Genomic DNA, 24,275 nt, shown 5'->3' with positions numbered 1-24,275 from the left:
TTTTTTTTTCAGACGGCTATGACCTCGTCCACCTCAAATTTGAGTCTTAATATGATTCCTATGATGCCCGAGACAAGTTGTCAAGCACTAGAATAAAAGCCTGAACAAACTGTAATGGAACTTGCCCAGTCAGCTTTGTTTTATCACTGAGGCAAGGACAACAATAAGTAACCCCTTGAGGAATAATTACACCCTTAGCAACTATACACTCCTTCACCTATGTGCCATTCCCTCTCCCCACATGGCCCTTAGCTCCCACCCACCCTGACGCAGACTTTATTGAATCGTAACTGAAATGACAGCGAAAGACAGCTGAATGGGAAGTCACTGCTGAAATGCTGAAGTCACTCAGACTAAATGAAAACAATGCATGCATTAGCAACGTATGTTGAATATTTTTGGGACAAGACGAGGGATCTGTGGGGATTTCTTCCACAGTATGGTTGGAAACTCCCTGCATTTTGACACACGTTGACCTATTATGTGACATTAAGCACTTCTCCATCAACATCATACGTGACACGTTTGTAGAGTGTAAACTCAGCAAAATGATGTCATCTTTTTACTGTTACTTCTACAATTTTTTGTGATTATAGTAAGTGATGCATTTACACATTACATTGTAACATCAACCAAAAATATACATTCAGTATGTTGCGATTGCCAGTAAAACTATTAAAAATCACTGTTTCAGTTTAAATGTAACATATTACATTTTTACTGTAAAGTTCACCTTTACCTTGTCTTCCTTTGAAGAAAAAAAAAAAGATAACACCCCATTTATTCCTCAAATGCTAGACTAGCACATACTGGCCTAACTAGTAAGGAAGCCAGCATGAATAACCGTAACAATGAACACCACTGAAACATCCAACCATTTATCTCATGTATCTGGAATGACAACACAAACAAACAGCAGCTTGGATACACCTTTTAATTTCTGCTAACAGGGCTTAACAAAAACAACAAAAGCTATGGAGTCATAAATCATAATGAGAATAAACTGCTTGACAGGATTATTAACTGAAATTAGCAGAAGCTGCCAATGTGTCACAATAAAATGCAGCGTAAGAAGGAGAATTCATGGTTTTACATTAATGACAATGGCTTCTTTGTCGAAGATGAAAATCACATATCCACTGATTGAGTGATTCGTCTGATTAATCTCAATCACATGTGCATTAAGTCTTTATACACAGTAGGAGACATCTTTTGTGCTCCTCCCTGGATAAACGTTCTTATGCAGTTTTAGAAGAGCCACTTTGAAAACAGTCACATTACCAAAAATGACAAAAATTACACATTAAATGCTGAAGTTACTGAATGAGCGACACTGTAAATAAAATCTGCAAAACAAGAGAAGATACATAGATGCCGGGAAATTATCATCATAAAATCAATTAGAAAAATAAAGTCAAACAACATGCTGTATCCATCAAAGTAACTATGGTAAATATATGACTCTTCTATAGAGCATTTCTCCAGATGGGGCTGACTGATCTGTTCCATGATGTCTGAGCAGCAAAACGCGATTCACCGTCCTGCTGCGTTTATGTCATAGCTTCTCCAAGCTCACGCTGCTCACTGAATCCTGGGAGCTAGATTGCCAGTGTTGGAGCTCATGTTGTCGGCAGCCTTGCCAGGAGCAAACATCAACTTCAGAGGATGCTGGTCCAACAGTCCAAACCAGGATTTAGTATGATCCTGGAAACATAATACAGAAACTAATGACTGACTGGAGCCCAAAACCACTTACTTGAATATTGAGACATTTCTCATACCCGCGCTTAAGAAAAAAAAAGATAAGTATTGGATCCTTTATAACAATGTTTTGCTTAAAATGTTGAGTCAACGTTTTTTAAAGTTACGTCAAATAATTATTAAATTAATAAAACATCAAAACTGATCAACTACTGCGCAGCTGATTACTTTAGCAGAACAGAACTGGCTCTTTTCAAAAAACTGCTGACAAAAGAAATGGGCCTGAGAAGAAGAATTATCCACAGCCTCATTATCACATTATGGTGTGTTGGCTAACTCCAGATGCCTTTGTTGGATACAGCGTACCAGGCCAGGTAATCATGCAAATGAAGCTAACTATTTTTCATAAAAGAAAAGAAAGATAAGTCCATCTTTAAGACTAAAGATAGAAATATAAGCAAATTGCTTAATAAGCAGCTGAACAGCTGAGTTATTTTCTGAATTCTCATCTAATCTGGCTTCAACATCTGCTTTTAAGATGACATAATACACAGAGGTGCTCTCCTGACAACCCAGGCTTTGCTTTACCCTCCACAAAATGACATGACGTTGTCTACCACCCACTCAACCCTGCATGTTTTATGGCAGAAAAGTGGCAGGACGGGCCTGCCCCGCTTGTTCTTTGCCCGGGGAAGGAACATGTCAGAGGATAAGCAGTCATCTATCAATGTTTCCTATCTTCTTTCTGCTTGTCTGCACCTCTGAGTTGGTTTACCTGTGAGTAGTCACGTTCCATCAGTGTACAGTATAGCCTCATTCTTGTACTCTTTCTTCATGCGCCTATTCCCGCTCTCACTTTTTGTTACCACTACACATTCTTAGCTACCCTTCTTTTTTTCATTGTGGCTTTAGTTTTGAAAATCAGGGAAAGGAGGACAGATTTCCTTTACCTGACTTTGTGCATCTCTTCTGGCCTCCATTCTGGATTTTCCCTTCCCACGTTTCTCTCACATGCCTCACCCTGGAGCACAGCCAAGCAGAGAAACATCAGCATACAGCACCAGGTTTCAACCTGCCTCTGAGTCTACGCCTGCCTGTGTATGTCTCTCTCTGCCCGAGGCTGCAACTGAGGCCTGCCCCTATCACCATCCCTCATCAGCACATCTACTGTACCTGTCTGCTGGCACCCTGCCATCCATACACAGTTCTCCATTTGGTGAGAGAACAAGATGGAAGGGAAGAAAAAAAAAAGATAAGGCAAGCCAAAAAATCTACAGAAAATGACTACTCATGTTGAGGTCAAGCAGATCTGACCTCCAATGAGAACACCCAGGAGTATCCTGAGAGGCACAAATACAGTACCACTCATTCAGTTGGCTGGGTGCACTGTGCAATCCCATCAACAGGTTTCTTTGAAAGCCACCGACTCTGTGGTGGGCCATCAAAGCATATCTTCATTCAGTTCCACTGAAAGGATCTGAGGCTCCTGAGAGAAGTTGTGTTTGAAGTGATATCTCTGTGTCCCTGCATTCTTTACTGTGCTGTCATGACTTGGGTTACACAATAAAAAAAACAGCAAGAACACGGGCATGAATCCAGTGGCACCACCCTGATCACATCTCTCATATATGTGAACTACCACTTCTTCCTCTGTTTATTTAGTCAACATACCATACTGTGGTTGTTTATAGCAACGGTCGCTGCTCCTCATAAGACGACACTGTGTGTAATCACGTACTCCTAGGCTTTAAGATCAAACAAAAGACAGAATCTTACCTGTTGAATCTCTTGAGGTCATGTTTCCATTACTCAGCCCCTTCTTGGTGATCATCTGAAAAAGATAAAGAATGGCGAAATAAAGTGATTCAGAGAGAGGTGCACATATAAGACAAAAGAAAAAAAAACTGGAGTCATATTTTATCTCGACCAACACTGCCCAAACTTGTATTAAGAAACTTTGATAACTGTAAATGAGTAATGCCAAATGTTCCCTTGATTTACAGATGCCACAAGATTAACCCGCAGTGTTGTATAATCTCTGAGTCTTGTTGGGTGTTAAAATGAAATCATTTAGTACACTTGCTTGAACTGATTTGGATTATGTTAATATTCCTATAATTAATTATATGGTTTCCCATTTTGGCCTCTAAATATTATAACAAGAAAAAACAGAGAGAAGGAAACAACAGTACAATAAGAATTACAGGTCATGTGCACTTTATCTTTTTAAAATAAATGAATAGTACATAAGACAACTTGCTTCCTCTCCAGTGTCTGTAAAAACAACAGGTCTCTCACAGACATACAGATCATAAGTGACTTGACTCATTTAGGGAAAGTCCCACTTACTCATGCAAAATTATATTTCAAATTAGAGCCAAAAAAGCTGCAGTATGTAGAAGTATTTTTTTTTTTAATGGCATGTTCAGGGTTAAGCAGCTGGCATAGGCAGCTAAAGGCAGTACCGGTTTTCTAGTCTTTACCTCTGCTAATTCACTGACTGGGAGAAATAATATCCTGCTATGAGTTTGCACAATCTGTGCACAGAGTTTTGCTCTTTGCTCCACTGCCTGTGAGTGAAACCCCAGTACACCTCTGATATCTCTGTCTGTGAAATGGACCCATACAGCTGACAGATGTAGCTTGCTATCCTAGCTTGCTAGCATTAGCTGATAACTAATAGCTCAGAATTACTCTCTGGCCTAAACATAGCAACTTTAAGCTCAAGAAATTTAACATGGTAAGCCAAAGCCTCTTTTATATGGAGTCTATGGGCACTATCGTTTGTTAGCCCTAATAACTGAAATTTGTGAGCATGTTGTACATGTAGAAGTTAACCATATGAAAAAGAACAAAAGCAGAAAATGACTCATATATGCATGACTGTATATAAAAATAAGTGAAAGCAGTACTTTCGCAGAAACTAAAAAAAGTCAAATCCGGATTAGAAACTGAGATCTACGTTTCATCTTTGCTTAGTGTAAATCTAGGGTTTCAGGGGAGCTCTGCAAAACCTGGCATCCCAGGAAAATTTAAGTAGCCAAAGTAGCTTTTCCATTGTAACATTTAAAATTTATTTGGTGTGCTGGTTTTATTTTTTGAGGTCAAGAGGTTCAGGTAGATACTGAATCAAGACTCTTGCAGGTTTCTACAGCACATGCAAACACGTTAAGAGGCTGGACCAAAGACAGCGTCGGTCACTCTTCATCCATTCCAAGACAAAGGCGCTCTCTGCTTCTGAGTTTCATTGTCCCAGAACTGTTGCCTTGGCAACAAAGGCACTGTTTCCAAGTGACACAAAGCCTAAACTAAAAAAACTCTCCTTTTCAGGTTGAAGGCTCCAAGAGTTGAGGGGAAAACAGCAATAACAGGACGGTGGGGAGAGAAACTGAATACCGGCAAATTGCTTCCCAGAGTTTCTGGAGGACATGGTAAAATGATTCTTTCTTTCCTCTGCCTTTTAAAATACCTTTCCCTGGCACTAGGCACCATAGGTAGTTGTGTGCTGGTCCCATTTCTTTTATATCCTTTCTTATATTTCTAGCTATCATACTGTGCTAAGTGAGTTATCATGTACACCAGCAGACTGGAGCTGCATGTGGCTAGGCTAAGCCTCCAGATGAGGTAATGTTTAGAGAGTTGGTGAGCCAGCAGAAGGGTTGGTCAGGTCTTGATTAGCTCAGGGGTAGGGGCTCTCTTTAATATTGGACACCCCTTTGTCTGGTCAGATTACTACCTTATGAAAAACTACTCCTGCTGACACGCCTATTGGGATCAGAGCTTCCTGCTTGCTACATCATCCTGCTTATGAGTTCTCCACACACAGGAAAACACTTTCAAGCAACAGCACTTTCACACACACTTGCAACTCTCACAAACTCTCAGAAGCACAATTACTAAGAAACTCACAAGACCTGTGCATGCATTTACACGACACTCCCAGGAGCACTCATTGATATCACCTCCTAGGGCCTCCTCTCTTCCATTTGTGTATGCCATGACCGCAGTTGACGACCTCGAGATGGAAAACAACCTGCAGTTATTAACAAGGCCAGATGACACACAAACACACGCTCATGCACGCTCACTTGTTTTTATTGTGGTCGTCTCCTCCGGCCACTCTCCAATGAAAATCACATGATGGACCTCTTCCAGCTCAAAAAAAAAACCCATCTGAGAATCTCGACCACAAAAACATCAATAAACATTTTTTTTCTATTTATGTAAAAAAAAAAAAAAAAAAACAACCCAGCAGATTCATAGGGGAAGCTTTAAGGGGATTTTAATCCTAGCAGTCTTGTAAAAAGGGCTCAGGCTACAGGATGATTTCAATTATTTGATATAATTTCTGATGGTCCATTAGTTCAAAATAAAGCTCTGATTATAAGAGATGTGTAAACAGAAAGCTGCAAACAAAACCTTCATCCGAGTCTGTAGCAGAGCTTTGCTTTTTTCCAGATGTGTAATTGACTGTTAATTAGTGGTGGCTTTATTTCTGCAAATAAACCGTGTTTAAACCGAAGAACAACGGAATAAAAGCAAAACTCTGGTGTGTTTGACCACATTGCAAACTTCAACACCTCTCTTTTTCTAGTGGAGGCAAGCCTATAGTAGCAAATGATCACATGTCTGCGTTGCACTTTGTGAAAACAAATTAATACTTGTAGGTGTATACACACAAGTATTGAAGTACATATATCCATACACACACACACACACACACACACACACACACACACAAATCAGTCAGGGACACTGGCACAACCTTGCGCCAGCGGTCCTTTAAACCAGTCATGTGAAACGACCCGTTCCTTTCTGCAAATCAGATTACATCTCCGAGCTGAGCTAAGGTCTGCAAGTCTACACACACATTCAAAGTTTGGTGGCTATACTCAGACACAAACACACAAAAACACCCACACACACACGCACTCAGTTAATCAGATTTTTCCCCACAAAACTTCCTGTCTTTGTGAATGTACAAAAAAAATTGACAGCATCGGACATTGGCCAAAATAATCATTTAAAAAAATGCAATATCCAGTTAATTTATCGCAGATTCCTTTGATTCCACATTCCATTAAAAAGAAATATATATATTTTCATAGAAGGCTGTGAGATAAGCCTTCTTTCAGCAGCCTTCGACTGCTGTTTGGCAGATCAGCTATGGAATGAACACATGCGGAAACATGTTTATAGCGTATTTGGCAGGAATGCAAATGATAGATGATTCACAAATGATTCAAATCCTATTCAAGTTACCATGCACCAGAGAATTAAGCCAGGAAAATAACAGTTTATCAAGCTTAAGTAAGTGTCAATTTGGCTTTGGTCAATGATTTTACTTTAAACAAGCCTTATTATTCTATGGAGTAATGAAGTTTGGGTTAGCACATAAATAAGCACGGTGTGGCAAAGTTATTATACACAGTGTGCATATCCTTAATGACTGCTTGGTTCTATGATACGCTGCTGAACACATCTAACATCTTTGTGCGTTTTAGCTTCAGTGGTCAGATTCGTAACTATTTGCAGTTTTTTTTTAAGTTACAGTGTTAAAGAGGATGCTTGGCTTGATGCTGGTGGACTGTTTGGCTTAATCAAATCCAGACAGTTGGAGAAGTATAAATTGTCTCTACACAATCTATGTTAAGTCTCTACTTTTTTAGTCTACTCTCCGTCTACTACCACTTACCATTTACGTCTTTAAAAATGTTTTAAGGAAATCTAAATTACTTTTGAGTCTGGAAGAAGAATCAATGCTTTTCAATTTCCATTATAAAAACAAAGAAAGTTCTTCGTGGATCTACTGCATAGCTGAATGCCTTTGCCTGTTTTGCCCTTGGTGCCACAAAGGTCAGAAGGTGGGAAGCTGTGGGTGGCAGGTTGAGACAGGGTGCCTACAATGGGGTGTCAGGACTCTGTCAGTCAGTCCAACTCAACTGGGTCATTCTCTCTTCACAGTGACATTTGAGAAAACCAGCAATGGGGACCGGCTGCACAGGGAATGGAGGAACAGAGGCACCGCACCCTGGTTTAGGTTGCACTGGATGCTCAGATAAGACAACAGGAAGGGGAAGATTTGAGCAGGGCAACATGGGGAGCAAATCATGGCTACCATTACTCAGGAAGAATTCACTCATCCCTCAGATCACTTGCCACACCTGTGGAGGCCAGTGTCTAAATCACACAGTGCCACCAGTCAGAAGTTTAGAATTGGTCACCAAAGCCTCAGATTAGAGTCAATGTAAATTGAGATAGCATAATGCCCACAAAAAGCTATTGAACTGGAAGCTCTGGTTGCGTTGCCCAAAAATTAAAATAAACGATACAAATATTTAATATATGACACAAACCTTATTAGCTTCAACAATCCAAATCATGTCAATCAAGTAATAGTAATAGTAATTTATCAAAAAAGCTGATTTATCCCTGTATCTAAGGCAAGGTAACAACACAAGAAATTATTCTCTACAACCATATGCCTTATTTTTGTTATAACAGAACAAATGAAGGTGAAGGGTATCTAGTATCTGCTATGTAAGAGGTCCAGTGTCTAAACAGCTGCAATATGGTGCAAGACATTGATCAAAACAGTCTTAGCCACTGAGTTGCCAGTTGAATTTCTCATGTCTTATGGTTTTATCTGTAATATTTAGAATAAGAAAACGAGCAGTGTTCCACATTATAACTTGTGATGATAGCTGTCATTATTTTAGATATTTAGGATATTTGATAAAGTCATAGACCAATAGATCAATAAAAAACCTGTTATGATCCTACAATTAGAATAGATTGGTGGAAATGGAGATGCTGTGTGCTGTGCAACTCAAAAGACAGTCCTACAGTTCACTTACATTACAGTATGTGCACACCCACACACATAAGCAAAATAAACCACAATGTAGTGTCTTCATCTGGAGTTTATTTCCTGCCCTCCAGCGTGACATATGGTTACTTGTTTCTGTTTTACACCTCTGAATCTTTCTGTTGAAGTTTTCTGGCAGCACATAAACCATTCATCACCAGAACTGGGACCGAACTTTGGTGACATGGGTCATGACCTTAGCTCTAGGTTAATGAAAATGTCCACATGGTGGATTAGGTTGGTGTTTGGATATAGTTTTTATCTCACCAAGTACCAAGAAAGTACAAAAATCTGTGTTATATTGGTGTTACTGACCCACATGGAAACTTAGGAGGATAATGAAGTTCAGGTGGTTCTAAAATAAGACATATTCAGTTCTAAGGGTGTGCAAAACCCCCCTTTTTGGAGGTTTGAGTGGGAACTCCCACTTGCTGTGCCATTAATTAACCATCATACACTGCACTTGAAGAATGTTAGACAAAGATCGAAATCGAGGCCTACGACTGGGAAAGTGTGAATCAAGCAAACGTGCTGCACCCCTTGCTCATTCAAATGTACCTTATGTCATTTTGTTTTCCAAACCTGGCCTTGAACTCTTCCCTTTATCCATGCATACTTGGACAAAAATGTGTGTCAAGTTTTACAAGGTGTGAAGTGAGGAAACAGTTTTATTCAGAAGCAGCAGCGGTAAAGATTCATCTAGTCTCAGATGAAAGTGTCACCTTCTACGACCCTTTTAAACCAGAAGGTGCAGTGACCAAGAATTGTCACAAGATCCATGAAATGTTAGTTTTGGAGCAAAGGTAAACAGCTTCTCCCATGGTGGGCCTGTACCCTACACAGAGTAAGCACATGTTTCCCATTGTGGTTGAAAGGAAAGGGGATTAAAGTGTAGCACAGCCGGAGCCACAGCTATACACCCCATGGTGGGATCAGAGTACTCTCAGGTCTTTGAGTATTGCTGATACAGCCAGTTAAAAGTGACTGGTGTGTAGGGAGAATGCATGGTCAGATCTAGCACTGATCCTCTAGAGTCCAACATTGGGGCCTTTTCTGGCGTCTAAGGAGGCAGACATGTTACCATGTTGACAGCATGGCCTAACTATGGCCGATGGAGTAACACACACACACAAAAAAAACAGAATAGTTCAGGGTTATGGGAAGGCGTTGAAACAGAGCGGATTTTATTTTCAGTGACCCAATGCTGCATCGATGAAAAAGAGATCACCAACTCACACTGGAAGCAGAAACAGAGGGAAAGAGGAGAAATGATGGAAAAAACTGTAAGTAGCAGATGGTTAAAGCTTGCAAATACAAGGTTCTCACCCCGAGGCCTCGAGGTCAAACAGGCCACATTTAGGTTCCACAGGGGAGAGTTAAAGCAGGAGACTGTGACTGTGCAGCCAATTAAAGGACACTTTTAAAAAAAGCAAATAGTGGTGGGCACATTAAGGAAGATATGCATAGTGAAGCATATCTGCACATACCAAAAACTGCCAATTAACTAACACCCCATGAAGCTCAGCTGTGACTGCTTCAGCTGAAGAGCTTACATGTGCAGCAAGTAAAGAGACTTTTCTGTGGTGGGTCAGAAGGGATGCTGAAGGAGGGTTGAACATTCATTTTGTCAATCACACCCAATATTAGCATCTCTATCAAAATGTCCGAGGGATTTTTAATCTTTGAGACTTTACCAAATTTCAGCGGCGGTGACTCACTATAGACTTGATGGCTCTAAAATACAACTCGCTTTAAACAAGACTTTAAACAGAAACGTCAAGAGCTCAGTAATGACAAATCACACACTAACATTTTTTTTGAGAACCTTATACATTTATATAACCTTATATAATTATCTTCTTATATTATAAGAAGAGCATTTAGCCCTGGCTATATAGAACTATCATAACATCCTTAAATGCGAGATTATTTCCTTGAAAATTACCTAAAGAGACAAAAGTAATAAAAAAAGAGACTAATAATGTACTTAGAAACTAATGAAGTCTGACATGCCTTAAACATCCAAAAAGCAGCAGTTTTAACATAAATCTAGTGACTTACTGTACTCCTCCGCCCTGTGAGATCAGATTCTCACCCAACTTGACTACTCCAAACCATCATTCTTACACTTTTGACCTCAAAATTCACACTCGTACGCATAGATACAAACTTCCTATATGTCTGCCCATCTTGCAGCAGTGGTGCATGCTTCTGTGCATGTTTGTGGGGGAATTTGAGGAGCGTGAATTATGTGCTGGGCGTTTGTGCAGATTTGCAGGACTTTCTCACCCACAAAAACACTGTTTGGGTGAAGCAGTACGGCATGTTAATGAGCATGTGCGTGGTTGTGTTTTGAAACTGGAAACAGATTTATGTAGTGTTTGGGATCAGCTCTGTAAAGGTCATACTAAACAAGCTAGCTCATTTCAGTAAACCCTATTCCCTTTCTGATCCAGGTGACTCTCGGCCAGTAGTTTCACGGCACACAGAACTGGCATAAAATCGCCATTCTGACCACTTTCTCCATCTTCATGACATCACTAATTTCCGATTCCAGTGACGCCGCACTGACATTCAGCTTCTTTGATTAATTGTTTCCTACAGGGCTCTTGCGAGTGTTTCTGTTTGAAAAAAATAAATGACAAAAAATATTTTCTGGAGCCCTATATTGCTAGATCCAAACACTCCTTCAGCTCCAAGCATTGACCACAAAGATGACCTGGCATGGGATAAAATATCAGCCACAGCAATAGTTTTCCTACAGACCCTGATTCCTCCAATAAAGAAGAAGTTAGAGGGGTATCAGTCAAACTCTTGATTACAAACATCCTTCAGCGATACATGTGCAATAGCATTTACTTAAACACACATTCGCGCATTAGTGCACAAGCCTAAAAGCATGTCTATGCATGCGCATGTTGTCAGTGCAGCCATTAGCAAAACATGCAAAATGTAAATGTCCCTAAATGCCAAAGTGGAAAAAGGTAGGATAAGAATCACCTAATCTGGCTAATCCAGCCAAAGATTAGGAGCAGGCAAATATTGCCAATAATAAACAAATGACTAACATTCTCAGTCTGTGTGGTTACAAGCCCAAGGGCTCCAGCTATAACCCAGCAGGGTCTGGATCCAATCCGTGCTGTTTATCAGTGCAAGCAGAAGTGGCCACTTGTGAAAGCTCTATGATAAACACTTGGGGGACAAACCGAGAATGGCTAACAGATCAGTATGACCAAATCACTCCTCTCAGTTTGATTTACAGATCTGACTTCAAGGACCAAAGCACGACATTCTCACCATATTATCACCACTTCATTACTCACTCTGACACTACCTTCATGATAGCCATATTCTGTGGGGATATGATTTAGCCTTGACCATCTCTAGTGACGGTCGCATATTTAGACACTTAAATGACAAGTTTGTCATAGCATTATGGCTGAATTAGTTAGCATGCAATCAGCAATGCAAAAATTCAGTAGATACACAGACAATGCGATTAAATAGACTTTTTTCCCAAGTCGTGTGTCCCAGTTAAATAGGTAACTGCGACCACATGGAGTTCAACATCACAAGCGGTGGTTCAGAAGAGCGACTGAACTAGTTTCCAAGTTCCTTAAATATGAGCATGTTTGTTTTTCTTTGTTAAAATATAACAAAAATAAATATAGTTAGAAGTAGTAGACAGCTGAGCACTGTATTTTGTTCAGGATGATTGACACAAAACCGTTCGCATGTCGAGGTGTCACCATGGAGGTTATGGCAAAATCATGTCTGATAGATACTGTGACTGACCATGAATTCCTTTAAGTAGTAACAGAGCTGAGTAAATAGTATCTGTGTGATGAAACATGACCTCAAAGGTAAAGCAGTGAAAGTACTGAATCTCACCTTCATGCAGTGTACATGTGTGTTTTTTGTGGGTGTGGTGAGAAGTAAAAGTTTCCCTTTGCTCGAAACCACCTATTTTCTTTTGGTTCAGTGTTAAGATTCAAGACGGAAAAGTGCAGAGCAGGCGGTGCTTTCATTGTCTCTTCCACAGTGCTTTACCTGCTGTGCCCAGGGACTCAACGGGCCTAAAGGACTCTGTCACTTTAACCTTGTCCCCAAGTATGTCCCTGGCCAGCACAAAAGCCATCTGGGGTGCGGCTGAAAGCTTAAGTAACAAAATAACTCTTTCAATCTGCACACTGCATGGTTCTGACTGCAGGGTGCTAAGGTTGCCAATACCAAGACACTGGACCTATTTCTCCTCCTTCTCCTCCACCCTTCTAATTCTGGCCTACATGACTAACTCCAACTGAAAGCCCCACACGCCAAAGGTGGGAGCCCAAAGCACTGTAAGATTCAAAAAAAGACCACCTGCTCATCAAACTAAATTGTACTCACTGAAAGCAAGAATAGAGAGAATGAAAAGGAGTTGAGCGAGAGGGAAACAAATGAAAGGAAAGACAAGTCACCATTCTCCCTCTGTGATCTTGGCAGACAAAAGAACAAATTGTGTTTCTGCCTCATGGCACCAAGCGTCAAAATTGATATAGGGTCCCACTCAGTGCTGTTTGTATTTGAGCATACTGATATAGGCTCCATCAGTTCCCACAAGAGAGCCAGAGAGGTGCATGGACCTACCTACCAGCCTTTCATCTAGGTTTCTTTTGTATTATGCCCACTTGTGTCTGTTGTTTGTCTTGAGTAGAATTGACTGTTATTATTCCAAACAGCATTATCTTTATTAATGCCACAGGTCTCAGGACTGTGCACTCCCTAGGAGTCGGGTCTGGACAGAGCTGCAAGCAATCTCCCTAGATAAAAGCTCAGTAGAGAGCTGTATGCAAGCCAGACAGCCGGACGGGCCTTTACCCTCCCTCCTCATTCTCTGAGAGAAGTGTAGGCCCTACAAAGACTGAGATTTGACTTTAATCTTAGCTCTTTCATAAGGCATCTCAGCTGAGGGCATGGCTCTAGAAGCCTATCAGAGTCACTTTGTGTCAGCCACGAGTCAGAACAAACAAGTGTAATGTTAGTAAAGAAAATAAAAAACTTTCTATAATAATTCACAGAAAGTAAAATATACATGATCAAAAAGTTTTGAGAACTTGAAATACTGAAATCACAATATACAGATACACAGTTTATAATGTTGGTGGCTAATATGTGCTCAGAAGTGAGGCCATTTTCCAAAGGCAGCCATGCATGATGAGTTATTTTAGAGGTGGTGTGGAGAGCTGACGTGTGGCCAGGTCAGGGCAGGGCAGGAGCTGGGGTCTCGGTTTAGTGCCTAAAGCTGCTTGCTCCAGTGAGGAACACAGCATCAGCTCCCGGCCAAACCCTGGACACTGATTTATGGGACATGCGGATTACCATCAAATCAGCCATAAGGACCACCCAGATAGTGGCACAGGACAACAGCCACACAGACTCACAAAAGGCGCACAGCTATTCGAATATACTTGCAGGCTAATAGTGACTAATATGGACATTGTTCAACAGACATCCACAAAACACCGAACCATTACTCAATGACACTTTAAATGCAAACACATATGCTGTTTAAGATGTAGTAAATATTGTAGATTAAGACTTTCTGGGACTAAATGAAAAGCTGCACATGCCATGGGTAATGGCTGGTTAACCACTCAAGTGCAGTGGGAGAAATGAGTTTGCTGAGCCTTCCTCACAACCACAAAGCGAGAGAGCCAGCTTCTCTCAGAGTTCATCTGCATCTACGGGATGTGCCTGGAGGATAATGGGTGATGTTCACACTGGCATTCATTTTCTTAACGGCGATGTGGACTCCTCTCACTCATATGCCATCGTTAATACTTTTCCACCAAGTCACACAATCCAATAACATGTCCTGAACCAAAGAGGAAAAAACACAAAAAAGGACATTTCTCACTTGAAAGGGCACAACGCAACTCAGCCATAAGGGACCAGTTTGATGAGCTAAACAATATGTGTCATGACAAATCGGACATGGTACATTCCCTAGGCAAACACTGATCTCATACGGGGAGACTGCTAGGCAAATATTCACCTGCCCTAAGCTAATAACATGTGTGGGGGCAAACACACACTTAAGCTCGTCAATACTGAGACAATGATGGGAATTAGATTGCACAATGACTAAATGAAAAAAGCATCAGAATTTTCTTTTAAAGGACCATCTCAGTGATAGTCACATGTAACATTTTTAATGACAAACTCACCGTATCATGAAAGAATGCAAGATTTGTATCAACAGAGGTAAATGGTGTTAACTTGGGCCATCACAATGCCTTTGGTAAGAGGACATGCACAGTGTACATTTTATTGTGCAAGAATCTAAAAAAAATATCTGCATGCTTTGTGTGTCAGGAAATCCTACTAAACAAATGGCACTTATTTGTCTCTAAGGCCTTTCTAACCTAGTTGAGCCAAGCTCCAGAGACAGCACCACGCTACACAGTGGGCACCCTTGACACTTCCTGACCACGTGACTCTCTCCAGCTGCCTTTTGATTGGTTTCTCTGAGACCAAGGGATTGAAGAGAAGAGGAAGCGGTAGTGGCAAAGGGTGGCGGGTAACTGCCTGGCAGCAGACACATGAGAAAAAAAAAAGAAATTCCTGCCCCATTGCCATGGAGATGAGTCAACAGCAGGTCGAGGGAGAGCAGAGAGGGCTGGGGGGCTGCAGGGCACTGGCTGACCTGCTGTAGTTAACAATTCATCCCCGTATCCGGCTCGCAAATGATTGGGCAAACATGGAGTGCCCTGGAGGCAAAAGGGCCCCAAGGGGCTGAGAGAGGAGCATTACCCTGGGGTGACACACTGACAGGCAGACAGAGGGTGGACCAGCTGAAAGAGGGAGTAAGGGATAGGGGCTACCAGTGTGGGGTGGGGGGGTGAAGAGGCCTAATTGGAAGTGGGATAGTGGCGAGGCACACCGAGTACTGGGGGCTACAGTACAGTCACAAACGGTACTGATGGTTGTGCCCTTTTAAAGTAGCGTAATTAAACGACTTGTGTTAAGATGCCATTTTGAGGATGAGAACAATCTTTTAAGGACACCACAACAAACATCACCCTGGAAATTTGGTTTCTATTCGTCATTCTAAGCTAAATGGTTAACAGCACTTGGCTACTTATACTGTTGTGCCAACAGTAAAAGCAGGAGTTACGTCAGTTTTATAAGCCTAAACCACAGTAACACCATAAGTCTTTGGCATGTATCCTCTTTGCTACAGAAGATTTTGCCACAAATGCGGCAAATAAAACACTCATGCACACTTTAAGTTCACGGAAGGTTGATTTGCAATGGTTTAGAGGAGAAGACTCTAAAACTAAAACATCCCAAGCTCATCAAAAAAGTCTGCAGTGACTTTGGAAACACAAACTCACCAGAAGATCGCTAGCATGCAATTAAAGGTCGAACTCTCATCTCGAGAATTTGGATTCCTTCACTGTAAAGACAAATCAGAAGAGGAAATATGTCAGTTCACACCTTGATAATATGCGGTACAATTACATTGCTTACACTTCGCTCTCCTTAACAGTGACAGAGTAGCTAATACTCAACAGGTTTCGAACATTACCCACTCTGCAGTGGCGCAGACTCACATCCATAATGGATCAGAGTAAAAAATAACAGATGAGCGATGGGTGGATTTCATCAATGTCACATCATACAGACAAACCACAGGACTTCAATGCTGCACCTATTTTGGGCTAGACTTTACGTAGTGTTGGGTTCTGTCTCACTCAGCAGAAGTTCTCATATGTAACTTTATGCACTGTCACAACTTGGTCTGTTCCCCAGAATGGCAAACCAAAATTCATTATCCAATTAGCTGTCTTTGACTTTGAAGGATTGAAATGCCACTATTACAACAGGCCTTTCACTGGGCAGTGGTGTTTAGAGGGTGTGTTAACAGAGCAGACCTTTTACTGGTCCTTCACTTCTACTAACGTCAGAGCACAGTGTTTTCAAAAACACAGCTGAAGCATGCCCTTCCTTTAGAATCCTCTCAGTAATAACGCAGCCAACAAATCTTATAAATGAAAAACAGAGCAACACTTACTGTGTCTGTGAGAAGGAAAAAAAAGAGAGAATAGAAGGAAAACAAGAGGAAAAAGTGTAATTATGATAAACATAGCAGATGTTAAGAGTCACTTCTCGAAAGGTGTGTCATTCAGGGAGTTTGGGACAAACTTTTGGCTGCGGCTGAGCTCTAAATTTAGCATATTTGCTAAAATAAAAAGTGAGTTCAGTCGCTGGCACTGAGAGTTTGTCCTGCCCATTCATGACCTCAGTGGTGCAGCCGGCGTCACTCGTGACGAAACACAAACCATATAAAACAACAAAAAAAGACCTCCTCAAATACTCAGTACATAAGGAAACAGGCACACTTTAGCGTTTCCTGTAAATTATCCGGTTAAATAAGGCAAGCCAAAAAACAACAAAAAAAATATAGCTTCCTGCTTTCTATATTTAGAACAAAGTAAAAGTACAAATGTGCCTTTTACATAACTTTACAGAAAAAGATATATATAAAAAAAAAGAGAATCATCTGTCTTCAGTTTCTGTGCATATTGGTTTTGTGTATCTAACGTGAATAGGAGACTGAGGATACATGAGTTTGCTGTATACATTCTGGAGATGAGCCTGTGTGTGTGTCAGAGCTGCAGAGGATGCCCTCGGGGATAAGATGAGGAGTAAATGAAGCAGAAGTCCCATCTAAGCTCAAAAGCATGTGTGTATCAAGGCTGTAACTAAAACACAAGCATAAACACAAGCAATGTTAGGGATTACACCCTGCAATACCACCGCAGGAAATCACTGACAGCACAGGTGTAACCATCATCGCGGACGCATTCTTCCCCGTCTCCGCTCTGCCAGCGGAGGCCTGATTGGCAGCTCATTCTCCACGTTCGTTGGCTGCTTGAAACCTGTGTAAACATCTTGTGGGCATTTGTGTGTGGGACATACAGGTGAGGAGAACACACACAAAGAAGGATTACCGTGGCCTAACATCGCGTCAAACATGCCTTGCAGCACAATACCACACAGTCTCTCGAAGACTTATTATTTCCCCCGAAATCCTTTCCTTCCTTTGCCTTTAGAGTCGAGTCCGATCTGAAACATACAATACGTAAAATATCCACTAAATGTGAGTTGTTGTATCTATTACGATCTTCTTTACGCTGGTCGGATAAGTTTAAGACTTCACGTTTAAAAAGCAGGAGGAACAGAATTTAGTGTGAGCTGCAGGAAAGGAAAAAAGGGAGGAAAGCACATTTCCTCAGCAAACAGCACCCTCTAGAGTGACACAATTCATTCAATCCTGCATCTCACTCCTGGTCTCTGCATGACGTGCAGAAAACGTTGCTCAAGCACAGCATTAATCAGCAACATTTGCTTTACTTAAAATGCAGATAATTCCGTTTAAAACGTCAGGCTTGCGGTTATTTTTTTGGTTTTCTTTGAGACACTAACTAAGCAGGTTGCCTTGTTCTCTGGATTATTTGTGAGCCACATTATAGAGGCAAGAGTGAACCTTTCGTTTTCCCAATGCGAGCTGATAATGAGACAGGCCATTATTAAGATGTTTGCTTTAATCGTGTGCAGGGTTATTAGGTGCAGTTTACAGTACACAAGAGAGATTAAGTTAGGCCACGCATGATGGAAAGAGCTGAGGAGCCCCACGATAAGCCAGCTACCCCACAACTGTGAAGTGGGCTGAGAAATATGAGCGCACAGCAGGACATGAAACGCAGCAAGACAAACCATTTTCCCTCCTCTCTCTCTTTCTCCCTCTCTCTCGCCTTCTTTCTATCTCATTTTCTCTCCTTTTGCCCCAAATCATGTTACACAACTGCCAAGGAATGCCTGCTATATCAAAGAGAGACTTAAAACGAGCACAAAAGAAAAGAACAGTAAAGAGTGGATCGCAGAGGCAACTATGGAAGCTGTAGGTGTTTGATTCTTTTATGTTTGTAGAAAAGAAAAACATGGCAGGGAGCTTGGCATTAGTGTAACAGTGACACACAAGTCCGGACACATACACGCCTGACTGCTTAACAAATGCTTGTATAAACTAAATCAGACTGAGACACACAGCACGGAGCACCAAGCAGGGAGCCCTACATGTTTCCTATATATTTTTTTTTCCATGCCATTAATAAAAAAACACATTGGGCTGTTTCATTACATTTTGTTGGAATAAAGGGAGTGCTTAAAAATCCATCATTTTATGAGTGCTCAAACTTTCCCACAGAATTCCCACCATTTTCCGTGCGTTTGACCCAAACGCATTAAAGTAGCACTCAATTAGGCTGGCACACGGAGCCAAACCGGGGCGTTCGTTTGCTGCTTAATCATGACACACAGCAGCCACCAACAGAGATCGCACGACCTGTTGTGCATGAATAGAAACAATTCCCTGCATGAAGACAATGGGGAATCTAAAAACAGAATAAATAATATGTTTTAATGTTTAGAGAGAATGTAAGGATTCAGCTAAAGTTAAGAATGAGTGGGACTGTCCTGAAAAATCAGGTGGGTCACACTCACATCCTTTAGCAAAAGGTAAAACGCTGTATGTGTGTGTGACTGCATGTTTGTCTGTGTGTATGTCAAGTTAGCAGAAGGTCGGAGCGGTGAAGTATTAGAGCGCTGTTTGCTCTCTTCCATTCTTCCATGTACTCTTGGGGATCAGTTTGTTTGAGAGTTTGAACAGTGACGTGTGAAACCCGTAAAAACAGGACATAGCGCCACACTATTTGCTCAAGAACACCCAGAGAATGGACTGCCATTACAAAACAAATCCCTCAGCCCGCATTCCTCCTGTCCATCAAACCCTACCTGTTGAACAACATTTGACATGGAGCGGAAAAGGTAGCTTGCAGAAGGACTTCAATTTATTAAAAGTGTTTGACACTACAGGTCACTCCTCCTCCACGTACATGTCAATGCACACATCCGCAAAGTGTAATAGGAACACAGTATCTGCTCTGGACATTATTTATAATGTTTGAAACTTGCTGTACTTCCACAAAGAGGATAAATTGAATGTCACTGAAATTTGATACGTCAGTGGCTATTTTGTAATGTTGAATTTTTATCTCTTCTGTCTGTTATCAGTGTTTTCAGCAGACGTACCCAAAGTGCTATTACTGCTATTAGTATTTTTATTATGCGATTTCAAATGGGGATGATTACTCAGCTTCATTATGCAATTTTGATTCTTAACAAAACTACAGATGACTGTGCTGAACACTGTTACTGTAACAGAGTGCATATTACTCATCTCTTCATTGGTTGCCAAACATTTTAGAGGATGTTGGAATTCTTCTGGTATCTTTATGTCACATGAAATCAGCTGATTTGTCTAAAAAGCTGTTAAATAATTTTTAGCATTTTCTTCGTTTATTTGTTTGCTTGTTTTTTTTTCTTTTTTATTGAGAAACAATGCCTAACAAATGTGTGACATGTCAAAAACTTTACATTTTTTTGGTTGATGGAATTAACCAACTGGAACAGAATAAGTGGAAAGAGGCAGAACTAGATTCCAGTCCCTTCCCCTTTCTTTCCTGCTGTCACCCTCATATTAGAGGAGCCACTGGGAGAACTGGATGTGATTTGTATGTGTGTTTTTGAAGAGGGGTGCTCATAAACAGCCATGAAAGGGGCCCCTCTATTCAGCCGGCCAGGCGAGATGCGCTTCACTGGGCCAGCCTTTTGTTTTCCCCTGGTTCACAAAACCTTAAGCATGGAAAAAAAAAGGGGGTTGATTCTCTTGATGTGTGCAGGCCCAAATGATGCCATTAGATTGGTGCCCGTTTTGGGTGAAAAAGGCTTCAGTAGCGCTTGAAGTGATTTAAAAGATGCAGGAGAGAGCGGCCCACAAATCCTGTTTGATAATAACGCTGAAGGAGAATGGGGAGGCAAAATGCCAAGCTAGTGATCATTCTATAGTATGCAAAATTGCTCTCAACCCTATGAGTGCCATGGATGTTAAAACAAAAGATGAGGAACATTCCTTTGTCACGTGATGAGGGTCAATGTGCTGTGGTGGTGTGTGGGGTCAGGAAGTTCAACAAACTTCCCACGCTGCCTTTCACCACAAGACCATGGTTAAAGCCTGTGACACTTCATTATAGGCAGGAGAATTTTGTTTCCCAAAGGGGCAGTGCCTCAGTGCCCATACAAGGATGAGCCATAAGGAAAAAGAAGAAACAAAAAGCAACAATTAAAAAACAAAAAACAACCATACTCAATTTCCTCATTCACGTGGCAGGACTAACACATCAATTACACAAAAGAACGTCTGGGAAAACATTCCCACACTGTCCATCACGTGGAGTCTAGAGAAAATATCAAGGTACTGTATTTTAGTGTCACAAGAAAAAATAACAATAATCTACTGAACATGTGTTTCTGTAATGCGACAAAGATGAAATTTTCTTGAACATCTAAAATTATTTCGGCTATTATTCCGGTTAAGTCGATGGTAAAACAGTGTCACCACAGTCCTGTCTGTCAACAGCAATCAAATAAGTATGAGAACCTGGCAGTGTCAACAACGGGGTAGTGCCAAACAAAACCACTTGTGAGTAAAAGAGCTCCTGATCAAGTCCGGTTCCACTACACTCCTCTCAGCCTCATTTCCAGTCATATTACAACTTATCCCTTTGACATCTCAGATCAGGAAGAAGCTTTTCTGGTTACTTTTTTCTTTCACAATTTATGTGCTAATTTTGGAAGTTACCTACATTACTCTCAGATGGCCTTTTTATGGTCTCTGTCTTTTTTAATATTATTATTTAAATCTACTGCCAAAATCACACTGTTGTTGCAGCATGATAATCTCTTTCATTATATTTTCTGTAGGAGAAAAACATGTATGAATTTTATTAGGGGAGACTTTTGACATGGATTAACATATTCTGAATTAAAAACTTTACTCAAATGTGCTTCAGGTTGTTGGGTTTTCCCCCACTTGGCATGATTATCAGGTGTCGGTCCTGCTGAGCAATATTACCTAGACTGAGGAATGGCCCAAATACCTCTCTTATCAGTGCACATTAGAAACACAGTTTAAAAGGTTTGAGATAAAGTTTCCGCTGTAGATAACAGTCACTTCTTGGATGTATAGACAGTGTATCCACATGAAGATACTGTTTCCTACATGATATCTATCAGCTTATTCTCAAGGTTTGTGCTTCACTGAGGAGGATACAGAAGTTCAGTCCTATCAGTTCTACCATAAGTAATTATCTTATTACCTTTAGTTTTAGGAATAGATCTGGTGGCATGGCACCACTGTGGCTGTTTCTCAAAAGCTTGAGAGCATTATGTTTCCCACACTTGTTTATTAAAATGATATGGAGATATTTTTTTCTTTCCAGGAATGCAACCACAGCTGTCAGATTAAATATCTGTAGTCCATACTGATGGGGGGAAAGCCGTGTTTACATTTATACTCTGAATTGTTCGTAAAATGAATCTAGTCTCTAGTTCATTTGAAAAAACAAAACTAAACAAGAAGTTAATTTATTTCAGAATTTTATTATCAAAGGTGAATTTGAATATATTCTATATTTCAAGTGTTTTGTGTATTATTTTTGGATGATATATAGAATATAGAAATCTGAAATTGTGCATCTCAAATTCTTAGAATATTCCATTTCAAGTTTGAGGAAATGCATCAAGAGCCACCATGCACAGATATTTTATGTTGCTGGTCTAAAGTCCTCTTTTCATATGAAATTATATTTTGCATTTTATTTGGAAATTAAGATCCTAGCTTCTGAACACAGTGTGGAAAGAAACAGATACAAAGGTCATCTGTTCGTTGCTGGTTTACCCTGTTTTTTCAAGTCCAAAATCAACGTAGATGTATGCCAGAGGATTTTAAAGCACTTCCTGCTTCCATCTGCTAGCAAGCTTTATGGAGATGCCAGTTTCCTTTAAAAGCAGCACTCTAACATCTGCCCACAGAACCAAAACTACAACCAAATGATTTGCTGACTATATTATTACTGTCTTTGGCTGACTACACAACATGCTTGACCTGAACCCCATAGAGAATGTATGTAGTATTGTCGAGAGCAAGATGAGAAACACTCAATCCAAAACTTACAGAAGCCCGCTATCAAAGCAACCTGGGTTTCAATAACATCTCAGTAGAGCCATAAGCTGACAGCCTTGATGCCACACTGCACTGATGCTGCTAAAATTTCAATCTATTAAACAGTTGTGAGAAATATTGCAGAAATTCAAATGTTGACAATTTATTTATGGCCGAAGATGTCTTGGTTTTGTGCCTGCTTGAATCACATTCATTTCAGGATTTTCTGACATATTAACATCAGCACGATGGAAAACTGGACAAATGGACATACAACCCCAAAACACAATGTCTCCAGGGTAACGGAGTCATTTTTGTTGTGTTTACTCTAAATGCAAAAATTCTCACGACACCCCTACATTTACAGTTTCTGCCCTTGATAATGCAAAACAACACAGGTTCTCATTGTCTTAATGTTTCTTTGCAAAACCAAGTAGCCAATTCCCACCTAAGCCCATGGTGTCAGTGGAAGTGTTTTCCAGGATGCTTATGGAGCCTCCTAGCAATAAGACTGAGAGAAAGTCAGAAGGAGACCCTCAGCAAACTCAGTGTTAGCTAACAATAATGCCTTAGTTCCAGATATCAGGCCATCTCACCACAGACCACATGTGGGATAGCCGGACACAGGTAATCAGGGCTGTCAGAATAGGACCAGTTCCTCTTGCAAAAACTATAAACCACCAGCTACACCCTACTAAACTATTTCTACTGTATACACAAGATAGAACATTGTAAAAAGAAAAAAAAAAGGAAAGAAAAAAAGAAAACACATTATATGATTATCATTTTAAAGTGGTGACAGCACAATTCCTATTTCCTAGAAATCTTTAAACAGGCTCACTTTGAGCCACAGTCAGTAATATAAAGCAAACATTTCCCTCTTCTCCTCTCAAGCGACACTCCTTCTACAAGTTTTGCTACAGACTCTCTGTCGAACCGGTTGGTGGTGAAATATCTGTCCATTGTGAAGCCTGTTGTCATAGATACACCCAGGTGTAGCTCGTGGGCCAAAGCTGAAGAATCAGAAAGCCAAGGCACTCGCTAATCCTGCGCCATACCACAGTGTGTCAATAATCAGGAATGCACTGCTTAAACTGAAGCATTGTTCCTCTGCCAACAAAATCACAAATATAAGCACTGATACTGCCTTTGGGCACTGCCGTCTTTGGGACGGGAGAAGAGATGGATTGAAGAGAAACAATGAGAAGTCAATGATGGCAAAAGGAAGCTTTGATATCTTTCCAGGGAGCTTAATACTGTCTACAGCATAAAACTTTCTACTGCGGTACGTGGGGGATATGTACAGTTGTGAATGACAATAGCTTCTTCATACAGTAGGACAAAGTCGGAGGGCCAGAGAAGACCAGCTGCCGTCAACAGTTGGATTACTTTGAAGTAGCTCTGTGCCGTAAGACAGCAGGAAATATCCTCTTGATGTCTTTGAACCCATTAGACTCTGATTCATAATAGAAAGTTTAATGAAAAAATAATCTCACAAGCACTTATACACATGCACCTGACAAAGGGGGTCTGATCTTGGTGGACAAAAGCCCTCTGAGACAAACCAGTGATTCCCCGGAGTTTATCTGTCAGACT

General features: G+C 40.8%; 1 long non-coding RNA gene across 2 annotated transcripts in view; it reads right to left on the bottom strand.

The window, feature by feature from the left end:
* Positions 1 to 920: 920 nt before the first annotated feature.
* The window catches only part of LOC101485925 (uncharacterized), a 46,965-nt gene continuing 23,610 nt past the window's right edge, over positions 921 to 24,275 (bottom strand). For both annotated transcript variants that reach the window (XR_013098370.1, XR_191396.3), the window contains exons 3-6: positions 15,949 to 16,010; positions 3,478 to 3,532; positions 2,652 to 2,722; positions 921 to 1,704 (exon numbers count right to left, since the gene is read on the bottom strand). This is a non-coding gene — a long non-coding RNA (uncharacterized LOC101485925). The remainder of the gene's footprint in view (positions 1,705 to 2,651; positions 2,723 to 3,477; positions 3,533 to 15,948; positions 16,011 to 24,275) is intronic.

Source organism: Maylandia zebra, linkage group LG4, assembly GCF_041146795.1.
Source record: "Maylandia zebra isolate NMK-2024a linkage group LG4, Mzebra_GT3a, whole genome shotgun sequence".
Classification (NCBI taxonomy): domain Eukaryota; kingdom Metazoa; phylum Chordata; class Actinopteri; order Cichliformes; family Cichlidae; genus Maylandia; species Maylandia zebra.
Note: the sequence above shows the minus strand (reverse complement) of the source record. Positions and strands in the feature narration are given on the sequence as shown.